Source organism: Euprymna scolopes, chromosome 6, assembly GCF_053919585.1.
Source record: "Euprymna scolopes isolate OS-2025 chromosome 6, ASM5391958v1, whole genome shotgun sequence".
In the NCBI taxonomy this organism is placed as follows: domain Eukaryota; kingdom Metazoa; phylum Mollusca; class Cephalopoda; order Sepiida; family Sepiolidae; genus Euprymna; species Euprymna scolopes.
In genome coordinates, this window is record NC_136487.1 from 152,906,050 (window position 1) to 152,917,249 (window position 11,200).

Here is an 11,200-nt window from a genome sequence, read left to right on the forward strand (position 1 = left end):
CAACGTTTTTGGCCAATTTTTCGATATTTTTCGGGCGAAGGATGGAGCTTCAATATGATACCAATTTTGTTATTTTTTTTTCTATCTGTCGAAAGTTTTTAGCAGACACACAAACACACATACATACACACATTTTCGCTTTTATATATATATTAGCGTGGGGTACCCGGCGTTGCCCGAGTGTTTGTAGGGGTGTGTGGTGTTAAATAAAAAAGATGCCGGGGGGTAGGATCGAAACCGAACGCCTGAGGCGAAGTTTAAAAATAAAATCGGCCAGCCAGAAGTGAAAAATGTTTGAAAGTCGTCGAGCGTTAAGACGACGATGATGACGATGTAAGCATTGTTATAAGCGAAGTAAAAAAAGAAAACCACGTTTTAATTAAGCGGGGGGGGGGGAGGGTAAAACACCAAATAAAAATAACGTAAGGCAAACGAACGATTAAAACAGAAAAACGAACGAACGTTACGTGAAACATGGCTTAAATAATACAGGGTTCAATATTTAAATTTAAAAAATCGAAAAAAAACCCCATCTCACACCACGATTCGAACCCAAAATTTTTAGATAATGAACCAAGCCCTTAATTACCTGCGCTAAAGCGGCGTGTATAAAGCTTGTACGGTTTACCAACTATTTAAAGTAAATCAGGTCACGACGTCATGACGTCATCTGACGCATGCGTTGTTGACCCTCCCCCTGTCGAATCTGTCTAGACATCTCTCTCTCTCTCACTCTCTCTCTCACTCTCACTCTCTCACTCTCTCTCTCTCTCTCTCTCTCTCTCTCTCTCTCTCTCTCTCTCTCTGTCTCTCACTTCGTCTGCCTTACTGGAAAATGGCGTCTGGCTGTTTTTATTAAAAAAAAAACTTCGATCGTTAATATTTTTTGTAAGCGTATTTTTTTTTTACTTCACATGTTTGGCTTGGCTTTATGTTTCGTTATCGTATCTACCTATTTTGAATGTGGTAATAACTTTGGTAACGTTGCCATAGCGTAGAAGTTCATAGTTTAGCTTTAATTAATTTTTTTTTTACCGATAACAACATTTTTAAATTGTAAATTCAGACCGCCATTAGAGGTTGCTGACGTCAAGATCACGTGACATGACTCAGCGGGGTTTAAATACAAGTTGACCCAAAATAAACGGCCGCGTGTATACTTTATGTAGAAGAGTTGGCGGCCGTATTTTTTGGGGCAGTTATAAATCGATTTAAAAATATGCAATGTTTAACATTAAAATTTCACTTTTTCTGCAGAAAATCGATCAGTGAACGCACTTCTGATGGTCACTTTGGGCCAATTTTTCGATATTTGTCGTCCGGAAGGTGGAGCTTTCATAGGAGACCAAGTTTGTGAATTTTTGTTGTATCTGCCGAAAGTTTTTAGCAGACACACAAACATACATACATACACACAAACATACACACATTTTCGCTTTTATATATATATAGATAGATGATAGGTTATGAAAAGGAAGCGTTAGAAAGAAATAGCTTCAAATTTGGGGGTATCAAAACCAAAGCAAAATATGATAAAAGTAAAAATAAGATAGATAAACCACATAATTTATTATACCATACCTGTTCACACTGAAACACTTATCACAATATTCTGTGGATCTATATTAAAAAAAAAAACTTGTTAAACTTTGTGATGTATTTACATTCTATGGAGGTCAGGCGCGAACGAAAACCCCATAATTTTATTATACCATATTGTTTCAAACTGAAGCATAATTATCAAAGTATACTTACGCAGATAAATATGAAAAGCCTTTATTAAAGTTTGTGCCTCTTTCCATTCTATGAAGGCCAGGCGCGAACGCAGACCCCACAATTTTATTATACCATTCCTATTTAAGTTAAAACATACTTATCAAAGTATTCTTATGTATATCTATATTAGAAACACTTGTAAACGGTTTTTTTATTTCCATACTTTGTGGACCAGGCGCGTACGCAGACCCAACAATTTTAATGAATCATCATTATGCCAGATCAAACATACCCATTCCTGTGTCTCGATACATCTTCCATCATTATATGTAATCAGTTTTCTAAAATAGTCAACCATATAGGAGCCTATTCGTGACCAGGCACACACTCAGACGTTCAGCTTTATATATATATATATATATATATATATATATATATATATATATATATATATATATATATATATATGTGTGTGTGTGTGTGTGTGTGTGCGTGTGTGTGTGTGTATCAATTTTCACGCGGTAAAAATTGCTGCTATTGCTAATAAAATCGCACCACCTTTTTCTATGATACATGTCTAAATCACAGTCTATATGGCGGTGCATTAACTCAGAAAGGTGTCTGATAGGCGTAATAAGACAATCGACTTAACCTTAATTAATTAATTCAATTAAACATCGTTCCTAACCTTAATTTAATAAACCTATTGTCTTTTTCCACTTGGTTTGACGAGATTATATCTTGCTCACAGATCTGAATTCTCACATTTTGACGTTTTTTTTTCTATTTAATAGAATGCAACAATCAAAAGTGTTCACGTTAGTATACGTTGCATTCATGCACTACCTTTAAATAAAGAAAATAACTCTTCAGGTGGAAGGTTGAAACATATATATATATATATATATATATATATATATATATATATATATATATATACTAGTAGGGAGACCCCACGTTGCCCGGGATTGAATAATGATAAACGAATATTTCAAACCCTCATATTTTATTGCCATCAAAATTACCCATTTTCAATCAAATCGATTGTATTTTCTGCTCTAGTTGTTGATCTACCGCGGTGTATCGGGAGGAAGCTACACATGCGTCCCTGCAGTGACTTAGTCCACAATACATTGCACTGTAGAGAACCTACTATGGATTTTATAAAATTATTTTATATATAAAATGGCTTGAATCAAAGTTTAAAATTAAATGTCAAGTATCATGGTGCAACCGTGCTCTAAAACAGAAACATTCATTTCGAACGCGCCCCTGTCGTATCAAAGAACAGACTGTTGATTTTATATGTCGGACCTTTTGGCTTATGTGGTAATAACATTTCTCAAAGCACTTGTGATATTAAGCTGTGTAAGGTGTTAACTTTTGTCAAAATAACCTGTTCCTTCTTTCATTGGATTATTTCGATAATTGATTATTGATACTTATCAAAGATATTCCAATAGAAAATCTAAGACAACTGTCAGGCACATGAAGGACCTTCGGATGAAATTTCATAAAAATCGGCCCAGCCGTTTTCGAGTCCATCGGAACAAACTCACACACACAGGCACACGGGCAAACACGGAGAAAAACAGATCCTTTTATATAATACTAGCAAGTCTACCTGGTGTTGCCCGGGTAGAGAAAGGTGATATAGTACGGTATTGAGCAACCAACCCCTAAAATAAATTTAAATAAAATTCTTCTCTTTATCTGCTACACTTTGGAATTCCCTCCCTGTTTGCTGTTTACCTGACTAAAATTCCTATGTATTGTGAACAAAGATCTCGCTACTCAACTCCCCACAGTTCTCTGTTAAATATGATCCCAAATAGTAGCCCCTTAAGCCCAAATGAAAATATGCCTTGTTTGGGGGTGAAAAGGAGTTTCAAAATGTTATATATAAAAGTATGCATATGTAACAGAGTATGGCAGCTGTATGCAAACGCCGAGACGGGTGCGAAGTGACGTCGCGGTAAGAAAGAAAAAGACTATAAAAAGAACGTGTGTACACACCGACGATGACGTTCGAGAGGACAGAGGTCGGAGACAAGGCGTACGACCACGTTTTATCCAGGAAAGTACTCGGAAATAAATGTTTTTACAACTGGAAAAAGTAAGTCGAATTATTACTTTTCTGATGTTCCTTGTGACGTACTCTGCTACAACGTGTTGGGTCCTGAAATGCACACACGTTAACGCGTATGAAAACGTGTTTAACTTTACGCATGTAGCATTCCTGTCTTAAGCATATGCGGCTGCTTGGCGATCTCCTGGTCGCTTTTATCTACCCCTAAAGTTCAACCCTTTAACACCGTTCTAAGATGCTGGTAACGTGATAATTTCAGAGATACTCAGCAACAACAACAACAACAACAACAACAACAACAACAACAACGAATTTACGATCATGTACGGCAACTACAGCCTAGAATTCTGAACTTAGACTTGCGAGTTCGAGCCTCCCTTCGGACATAATTATTTTTTACTCCGATTTTGTCTCCACATTTCAAATTACAGTATTAATCAGATTGCATTTTTGTTATTTTACTTGGATGTCATCACGAATCAAGGCTCGGAGGCATCTCTAGAATAATGATTAATGAGTGTTACATAAACGGTTGCATCGTGTTATTTTCATTGTTTCGACTCTCGAGTGTATATATGAAACAGTTAATCAATCGAGAACCACATCACTCTATATAAAAACATATAAGATATCAACGGATACACGTTCGAGAGTAAAAACAATGAAAAGAATATGCTGTTGTCCTAGCCTTAATGATCACAAACGGTGAAACTTAGAATGCGTTTAATCATATAAGACAACAAAGACTTACATTAGGCTTGAAAAAAAATTGTTATAGTCAGCTGGGAAACAGCGCTACGGTATTGTGATCAACAGACAAACAGTTCTAGGAAATAAACTCTGCTCATGGAATTTTCGTTTAGTTTTAGGCACAGATAGAAGGTGAGGAACATTGTTGACAGTTGTTTTAGCTAGTCAAGTATTTATTGAGAATGTTTTGTTCTACTTTTGGTTCTGTTTTTCTGTAATTTATAAAAAATTAGTACCCCCAGGCAACATCGGATAGCATTGCTAGTATACAATAAAAAAAACTTTCTATTAACAAAATCTATTATTGGTTTATATAAAAAGCGACAACAGCTTCCTCTTCATAAAAAATCATACGAAAATAAAAATTTCGAAAATAGCCACTCCTCAATTTGTTTTCAAAATGGCGTCATACAAGAATTCGGCTTGGATATAGGACTGGCCAGAGAAAGCCAAGACGTTTCTTTTGATGTTTTCGCAATCAAAAAATCGATTCCATTTGACATGGCAGGTCAGAGGACACGAATCTCTGCCCAACTCGACGGCTATCTGACTAAAGTATATTATATAATCTCTCTCTCTCTCTCTATCTATCTCTCTCTCTCTCTCTCTCTCTCTCTCTATATATATATATATATATATATATATATATATATATATATATAAGTGTAATGATTACAGTTCTGTGGATTAAAATATGTATAAAAATATATTCAAGTTAAAAATTTATTGTTCTCTCTGATTCTCTCTCCTCTGATCTTGAGAGCGTAGTACAATAGGGGAAGGGATGGCTGGTTACTTTTAATGCATTTAAAACCAAGCTCCTATATTTACATCATCAATGCTCTGATCTCCATCTGGCATCAATTGAAATGGGTGGCTCTCGTCTTGGAGAAGCCCCATGTTTTGACAAGCTTCTGGGTTTGACCTTTACTCCTGATCTGAAATAGAACACGTACATCAAGTCTGTTGCCAAGGTTGCTGGAAAAATGGTAGGATCCTTCTACCGCTCCAGAATATATCTCACTACTGATGCAATTCTCTATCTATATAAAAGCCAAGTACGTCCAAGGATGGAGTACTGTTGCCATATCTGTACAGGAGCTGCTAAAAACAACCTCCCCTGCCTTGACAGAGTCCAAAATAGAAATTCCTGATAAACCGCCCCCTTAAGTAAGACACTTTATCAGATCTCCATTACTAACGATTACTACGATACTATCCCATTGATTACTGTACATGCAATAACCCTTATCCCCGAGTGGCTGCCGGGCCTGGATAAGTGGTGACTACCATGTAAATAAAAATAAAAAAATAAAAATTTATTGTTTGAAACAAGGAATATATGGAGAAGAATTATATTTATTTCCTTAATCAATGGATTTTCATTAATGAATTGAACTTTAATAATTACACTTATATTTTGCTCTATTTTTATATATTGAACTTTACCTTTTTGGCTAAGATCGTCCTGAAATTATTACCTCACTGTTCTGTTTATAATTGTTGATTTTTGAAAAAAAAAAATTCAGCCATTGAATTATAAGTGGTGGTTTGACATACTTATAGGTAAATGTGCACTGAACAGATACCATAATACTGAAAGTTAAATTCAAATTTTTATATATCTTTTAATTTAAACGCGAAAAACAAAAACAATTGGGACGCTGAAAACGTACACATCAAAACAATAAGTTTTATTGCCGCGTTGATTATTGTAAGGCAAATTAAGAAAAAACATATTTTCGGGGTTATTTATGGTAGTGTAGAAGAAAATGTATGAATGTTTTTAAGAAAGGTGATTTAAAAATGAGAATCAATTAAAAAAAGGAAGGCGGTGGGTAAATCGCCGTTGTAAAATGCTCTTATGGTTGTCAACGGGTTAAAGTAGATTTATTTGTAAGAAAATTGCATTAAAATAACTTAAACGTAATACGGAAATGAACGATGTAAAAAGAATTAAGAAAGTGTTAACAATTGTTTATTTGGATAATTTAAACGCGAAAAAAAAAATGCTAGCAGCCCTCCACACACATTGTCCAGTCGTAAAATATGATTAAATATGATATTTTCATTAATGCGGATTTCATATTTATTATTATATCATATATAAGAATGATTTAAAAAGTTTCTAAAAAAATGACTCGTGCGCCACCCCGAGAATCGAAACAAAAACGTTTAGATCACGATATACTTTTTTCCTTTGATGTTAATGATCGAGCTATGAAGACAAAGGTTGAATTTAATTGAATTTCTTATGCTACTCAAAAACTGATGCCAGATTTATGCAAGATGGCACAAAAGCAGTATGAAGCATTCCATACGTTCCTCTGGCATTTTTTTCCAAGTTTCAAACAGAATTTTATTACATATCGTTCTTCTAAAGTGTCCACACGTTCAGATTGCATTTTTGAAATTCACCAGCTGTGACAATCAGGCTTTAGTAGAGTGTATTCCAATTCCTGGTGTAGGTGTTCTTTTGAGCCTGAAATCATAAAAATTGGTCAGTCATCTCCTAAGATGTGTACCAATAAGATACTGAATTTTCAAGAGTATACGACAGTTTTAAATGCTTGTACAAAAAAGTCTTGAAAACTAATGAAAGCGTCTTGTATATTAGTACAGGGAGGAACATTTCATTTCCGTTTGATGGAAACCGGTTTTCTTTTTTTTTGTTATAGAGTATCTATTAGTTGGCCAGTTATGTACAAATCCTAAGTGCGATAGGAGCCTTCTGTGATGCCTGAAAATGGCACAATGTTAAATGAGCGAGATCAGAGATGTGTCGCTGTACAACTCATACTCTCTAATGATCCAAGTTATGAAACAGGACCATTGCCAACACCCTCAAAATGTATCCATAGATTGGCACGAATAACAGGTACGTGCCCAGGTTAATGAAAAGAAAGTTTCAGCCATTGTTATGGTCTTTGGTGTGGTTTCAAGTAAGGACTACACCATACCACCTCATATCTTCGAATTAGGCTTGAAAGTCAACACTAAAGTGTACCTGTATGTGCTGAAGAGTAGCCATCTCCTTGTGTAATCAGGTGGCCACTGGCAAACCCTAGGTGTGGCAGCAGGACTGGCGCCGGCTCACAAATCCAAAGAGACTCAGGCTTTACTTCAGAAGGAGTGCTACGACTTTGTACTCCTTTCTCCCTAGCTTCCTCCTGAACCCGTTTGGTCATAAGTCGAGAGCATCACCAACATGATTTCCCACAAAACCCATGTCCGCCGAATCGCCGACATTTTTATGGTGATTCAAAGTAACGTGTTTCGGTTGGTAATTAGATTTCCAAATTTACATCACCAACCACAACATGTTACCTTGAATCACTATTTAAACTGGATGGAGACTGTAATTCTCACAGTGGAACCTGCTAATTTATTAATAATACAAAAAATATATTCCAACACTGCTTTACAATCAACAAGTACCTAAAAACTTTGGATAACAACTCTACTCCTCTGCCTTTAAGAACTTTCTCCCACTGTAAATTTCCCTTGTTTTCGTATTTTCATTTTATTCCATTTTTATACTTGGCTCTTTTTAGTTGTCACTTTTTTAATATCTATTTTTTATTATCCTATATTTAATAACTTTGTATTCCTTGTAACTTTATTATTTAATATTACTCTATTATTCTTTTATTTTTTATATTGATTTATTCGATACTTCTTTGTATTTTTTACTCCCTTATTCTACCATCTGATCATCCTCTATGTTATTCACTTAAAAAATCTATACTGTATTCCCTATAATTTATCCCATTGCCTTTATTACTTTATTATAGTATTATTCGTAATAATTTGTACTTCATTTAAATACTGTTATAATTTTCGATACTCATACTAAAATATACAGACATAGTAAAACTTCTCTATTTCAAATAACCAATTAATACATATTAAATAATCATCTTTTTTTAATTCACTTATGCTATATTCTTCCCAATTATTCATTTTCAATTGTTCTTTTTTATTGGATGATTAGTTTCATTTCACTATTTCGTTCAGTTCGATTAATGCATATTTCCTGTATTGTGCAAAATTGCGTAGAATTAATGTACAACAACTACACATTTGAGGATAATTCCGTTCAATCGATCAAGTTGTCCATCAAAGTGCGTCTTGATCGACCTTGCTTTTTCGATCCTGGAATTCTACCAGTCAATAGTAGATGTTCTATGCTTCTTTGACGGTAAATATGTTCCAGAAAAGTCATTTGTCTTTTTATGATAATTTCCATCAGCAATTCTTCAGTTGGTTGGTTGGTTATTTTTTAAAAGAAAAATTTTTTTAATAGAATATATTTGTTGTTTTCACGTCTGTTTCTATTCAACCCATAGTTGGGACCCTAACAGGTACTACCACTCCGGGTCAGAATGGACCTGGGAGCAATGGTAATTAAAGGGTGGCTCCACACTTCCCAAAGCCCACAAGCTAGGGCCTCACCACTGGATATAGTTTAAGGTTATATCCAGGACCCCTATTGAGGGACTTTTACCCTCTGCAGGGGGGCAGTCGGCGTATTCTAATGCCCCACCGACAGGGCCACAATTCTTCAGTGCATGCCGATCTTGCTCATATTTCCATGTTAGAAATGTGATCTTACAATAACTCTACAATTGCAATTAGAAACAGTTTTCAAAACAATACAAATTGAAATGAATTATTCGGGTACACTGATATGGGACGGAGATACGGTCTCGGCGACCACTTCAATTCTATTACTAATGGCTCGCTAGATAAGCATGTTGGATGGCATCGTTCTAGCGAGTATAAATTTCCTTCTTATGAAACATCGACTTGGTTTACTGATGATTGTATGATCACACCTCTTGTCTTTTTTTTTTTTACACAGTGATCACCACTTATCAAGGCCCGGAAGCCACTCAGGGATAAGGGTTATTGCAAGTACATTAAGTTAGTGAGGAGATTTGCTGAAGTGTTTACTTAAGGGGGCGGTTCATTAGGAATTTGTTAACATTGGACTTGAAGACATCCAAGTTGTAGTCCGGAGAGAAGCAGGCAGACGGAACAGAGTCTGTATTGAGTAGGTTCATTCCATAGTCGGATTTCGCCGTCGTGTTTGCGAACAGGGGGAAAACTAAGGTTTGCGAATCAATCCCTCCAGGAGGTCGTGCGAATGATTTACTGCGTATAATGTTATAATAATTAATGTTATCTCGAGGTCCCTGTCCATGTGCCTCACCTATTTTGCGGCATAATGTAAGATGTTCTTCTCAACCCACGGTTGGTCTGTAGTTCACTTCGTTGACAGAACCATTTAAGAGTTCAACTAAAGCTATGTGCAAAGAAAGTTGCGTCCTGGATGAAAGTCAGTAGTTGCTCGTTTCTGTTAAGTCATAGCGTTTATGTGGCAACCGGCATTCTGTGTTTTCTTCGCTTGGCACATTTAATAATAAGCAGTACAAAAAGAAAGATTTTAACAAACTAATGGTCTTCGATGGGTTAGTGTCTTACGACACTGTCGTGTTACACGCAAATTTTCCATCGCTCGCATTTTTGCGGTTGTGATGGTAAAGAGACGAAGACAGAGGTTCGAAAAAGGCGTCCGAACCTAACCAGCCCACGAGCCAAAGAGAAATATCCTTCATTTTTCCTCAATACCTGTCACTACTGACTTTCATCCAGGACGTAACTTTCTTTGCACGTAGCTTTAGTTGAACTCTGAACTTTTATTGGATTCAACTTATGCCGAAACTTTTAACCTCATTTTTACACACTCGCATTTACATATAATTTTGTATATACGGCATAATCATGTTGGTCACCGAAGTTAAGCGATGTTAAGCCTGGCCATACCAGATGGGTGACGCTGTATGCATTCAGGTAAGCAGGTATCTATAATACATCAAGGAAATAATCCTCGATGCTTTGCATATTTCTAGGTGAAAGTTGAGTAAGGTGTCGCACCCAGTAACCTCTCGCTGATATTCTGAAGGGTTTTCATGCGGTGAGTAGATGGTGTTCCTGAATCCTAGTGAATGCGGTACATCTAGAAAAGAAAGGGGACTCTGATGAAAAACTCAACCGGATAGAGGGAACCCGTTGCACCTTCCTTCACTTTCAATAGCCGGAAGACAACAAAGACAAGGGTTAGGTAGGTGGTGAGACAATAACAGCCACGGTGGAAACTTGGGTATGGTAAGATTATATTCGTGGACGACTCAATAGGAATTTATTCACATTAGACTTGAAGACGACCATGTTATAGTTAGCAGGGAAGCATACAGACACTAATGTTCTCCACAGACGGGCAGCTCTAGGGAAGAAGCTCTGCTCCTGGAATTTTTGTTTAGTTTCAGGCACAAACAGGGTTTGAAAAAAGTTGTTGGCGGTTGTTTCAGCTAGGCGAGTATTTGTTGCTTTCAATGGACCACGAGCTAGCGCGGCAGTAGTAAGACGGAAATAACTACCATGAGTATGTGTAATCTGATCTAACCGGATTCATTGAAATATGAAATCTAAATGTTGTTACACTTTGAAGGCGGCATCGTAAATCGATGGCTTACCATTTCAGTAAGCCAGTCAAAGAAATAGATTAACTGCACTCGATATCTGAGCTTATCAGAGTGACTTGGATATAAGGCTGCACCCTTTTAAAGTGTTATCCTTAGT